Raw genomic sequence first — 4071 nt, 5'->3', positions numbered from 1 at the left:
GCAACTACCATATGATGCAGCAATTGCACTCCTGGGCATTTATCCCAGAGAAATGAAATCTATCACAAAAAAACATATACATGAATGTTTGTAACATCTTTTTTATAACATCCAAACACTGGAAACAACCAGAAGTCTTTCAATAAGTAACTGGGTAGACAAACTATGACACATCCATACCATGAAATATTATTCAGCAATAAAAAGTAATGAATTATTGATAAAAGCAACAAGTTGAATGGATTTTCTGAAAAAGTAAAATAAAGACATGTCCAAAGGGCATATACTGTAGCATAAATTATCCTATTAATGTGCGACTCTTAGGGGCTGGGGTTGTGGCTCAGTGGTGGAGCGCTCGCCTAGCATGAGTAGGGCATTGGGTTCGATCCTCAGCACCACATAAAAAGAAAATTAAAGATATTGTGTGCACCTAAAACTAAAAACTAAATTTAAAAATATATATTTTAAAAAATATACGACTCTTGAAATAACAAAATTATAGAGATGGAGAACAGGTTAGTAATTGCCAGGGGCTAATTTGCAGCACCTGGACAATGTTCCTCATTAATACCTGTTCTGTCAGCATAGTGGTGACATCATTTCACTGTGGTGGCAGGGACTCAGCTCCGAATTATAAATTGAAAAAACACCTGGATCCCAGTGTATCAATGGCTTCAAGACAATCAGAAGTACCTGCTCTTGGGTCTAGCGGGCCCCTAGGCAAGATGTCCCTGCCCATCGGGATGTGCCGTCGGGCATTCAGCTAGGATGATGCCTTTGAGGACCCTGCACCCATGACTCCTCCTCCATGGGACATGGGCAGCCTCCCCTGGAAGCCAAAGATTCCAGAGGGCAAGTATCAGCATCTTGCAAGGAGGAGGAAGGAGAGGCCAGTGTATCCCCCGCTGCCATGACCCTGTCAACGGTCACTGACAGTACAGACAAGGTCCCAGTGGTGAAAGCCAAAGCTACCCATGTCATCATGAATTCTCTGATCACAAAACAGACACAGGAAAGCATTCAGCGTTTTGAACAACAGGCAGGACTGAGATGCTGGCTACACACCCCATAAGGGCCTTACCACCGAGGAAACCAAGTACCTCCGAGTAGCAGAAGCACTCCACAAACTAAAGCTGCAGAGTGGAGAGAGAACAGAGGAAGAGAAGCAGGCTGCAGCAGCCCTCACTCTTCCCCTAAGCAGAGTCCTAGAGGCTGGTTTTCTTCTGGTTCCTCTGTAGTCTTACCTGGTCCAAGTCCTAGCACCATGGATCCTGGAAGTAGAGATAAGGACAGAACCTCATCAGATAAATGGAGCCTTTCTGGTCCAAGATGCCTTCAGAAGTCTGGTTCTGGAGGTTTTGCATCCAGGCCTACAAAGGCGCCCAGAAGCCCTCTCCCATGGAGCTGATCCATGCCCAGGCCACCCGAATGGCTGAAGATCCAGCAACCTTCAAGCCACCCAAGATGGATGTCCCAGTGATAGAAGGGAAGAAACCACTGCCTCAGACCCATAATCTCAAACCACTTGACTTGAATGCACTCACACCCACTGGCTGCTAGAGTGCATCTATTCCAGGGACTTGGGACAGAGGGTTTCTTGTCCTTTATTCCCCTTTTACCTTAGCTCTGACATAGGAATGGTATATTAAAACAAACAGAAAAACTGAGGCTAGAGGTGGAGACATAATGAATTTTGAGAAACATCAGTGCAAAGCTTGTCCTTGTGTGGAAGAAACCGTTTTGTAGTGTTTTAGAGTCAAACTAAAAAAATCTCAGCAGTTTTGTTTGGGAGACTTCATTACCCTTTCTTGTATCATTTACCCCAGACCAGAACTTTGATCATTGCTTACTAGGTAAATGTTTATGCTATTCCAAAACCTAGGCTTCATTTTACCACCATCAGCATAAACACACCATGGTGTAGAGGTGTCCCTTGACAAGTTTGGCCTTTTTGACTCCGCTGATGCTGTGCTCCAGTCTTGTCAGGTAGGGGAACCTAAGACCTGTTTAAGGTCTGGATAGAATTAACAGTCAGACTTTGCAGGGACCCCTGTTTTCTAGGCTAAAACTGGTCTCCTTGCTTTTTGGTCAGTCTAATGGATTGCTTTGTCCTGTAACCAGTTCTTCATGCTTGTTGGTACCTCTTGAGCTGCTGCTGTTGGAAGGATGCTTCTCATTTACATGTCACCGATAAACACTAGTCTTGCATACCCTTTCTTGCACTTTAAAGTAAGATTAGTTTAACTCCAATTTGGTTTAAACTTCCTAAAATAAGAAAATTAAGTCTATTGATTTGAGATATATTTTGTGGTGCTGGGGATTGAATCTAGGGCCTTGCACCTTCAAGGCAAGTGCTCTACCATCATTGAGCTATACCCCGCCCCCCACCCTAGGATGGTAAGCTTTTAGAATAAATGAAATTCATTTGAAATTAGGGTCAATTATCTCAGTTTCTTTGTATAGGTCAGGGCTTAACTTTTTGGAGGGGAGGTAGAAGTATTCAAAATAAGAAAAAAAGCATTTTTCACCAAAATGAGCCTCATGACTTTATGCAACATATCTTAGAAACTGCATTTTTATTTCTCCTCACTTTGTACATTTGTCTTGAACACTGTCTCAGATACTTGCCATTTTTTTGTTTGGGCTAGGATTTTTGCTTACATAAGAAGCTGGCCTTCTTATAGAGAAGCCCTGAAGTCTAAAATTGTCAGAACAACTAATATATTTGTGTCTTCTGTTATGATCTTTTGTTTGGACAATAGGGATCCCACTGCTTTCAAAGAAAGAAAGAGAGAGGGGGGGGGGGAGGGAGGGAGGGAGGGAAAAGAAAAGAAAAGACTGTAACAGAAATGGAGAATACCTGTCATGGGTTTATTAATAGATAGGACATAAGAAATAACCTCTGTGCTTGAAGAGATCTCAACAGAAGCCTTCAAAGCAGAAAAGCAGAGAGAAAAAACTGAAGGAAAAAAGAAAACAGAATATCCAAGAGCCACAAAAGATTTAAAAAAAAAAATGTAGTGAGAATACAAAAAGAAGAGAGATGAGAATAGAACAAATAATTAAAACAGTAGTGTCTAAACATTTTCCCCAAATGTCAGACACCTAACCACAAATCCTATAAGTTCAGAGAGCACCAAGCCGTATAAATAACAGAAACATTACACTTAGTCACATCACTTTCAAACTACAGAAAACAGAAGAGAAAATCCTGAAAGAAACCAAAGTGGGTTTGAATCAAATGTATGAAATATGATATGTCAAGAGCTTTGTAATGTTTTGAACAACTAATAAAAAAGAAAAAGAAAAAAGAAACCAAAGTTGGGGGGGGGGGACAACTTACCTATAGAAAAGAAAATTTTAAATTACATCTGACTTCTACTCTGAAACCATGCATTCAAGAAGAGAATGGAGTGAAATATTTAAAATTATCCTTCAAAAGTGAAGAAGAAATAAGGACTTTCTCAGAAAAACAAAAATTGGGGGAATTTTACCAGAAGACTTGCCTTAAAAGAAATTCTAAACATTTTTTTTTAGAACAATAAACACCTTGATTACATGAGCTAAGTCAGAAGGGAGGAGGACTTATTTGCTCTTCCGGGCTTGCAAGAAGCTTGCCCTGCCTGAACTGCTCCCCCAGAAGAGTGCTGATTTTAGCATTCTTCTTCCTTTCATCATATTTCTTTTGCAGTTCTATACCAGGGTCTTGATGCGGACTAGCTCATTATTGGACGCATTGTAGACAACATCAATGATCCTTGTTTCCCGAGTACAACACTCAGAACCCCAGGAGAAGTTCCCAAGCACGGTACTTCCTGTTGCCTCCTCGAGGAGAGGGAGAATTTTTTAATATTATTTATTGTTAGTTTTCGGAGGACACAACATCTTTGTTTGTATGTGGTGCTGAGGATCGAACCCGGGCCGCACGCATGCCAGGCAAGCGCGCTACCGCTTGAGCCACATCCCCCAGCCCATACTTCCGCGGGTAGGGCTTTCTCTTTCCAGTCTTGCGGCGCTTGTGCCTGTTATCCCGAGAGATGCCCATGCCTCGGCGCCGGCTGGAAAGAGCTA

At 41.9% G+C, this 4071-nt stretch overlaps 1 pseudogene; it reads left to right on the top strand.

Annotated features, from left to right (window-relative positions):
* Window positions 1–600: 600 nt before the first annotated feature.
* LOC143407928 (putative monooxygenase p33MONOX pseudogene) lies at window positions 601–1560 on the top strand (annotated as a pseudogene).
* The last annotated feature ends 2511 nt before the right edge of the window (window positions 1561–4071 follow it).

This window comes from Callospermophilus lateralis, chromosome 10 (assembly GCF_048772815.1).
Source record: "Callospermophilus lateralis isolate mCalLat2 chromosome 10, mCalLat2.hap1, whole genome shotgun sequence".
NCBI lineage: Eukaryota > Metazoa > Chordata > Mammalia > Rodentia > Sciuridae > Callospermophilus > Callospermophilus lateralis.
The sequence above is the reverse complement of the archived record's forward strand: the minus strand, read 5'-3'. Positions and strand labels throughout refer to the sequence as shown.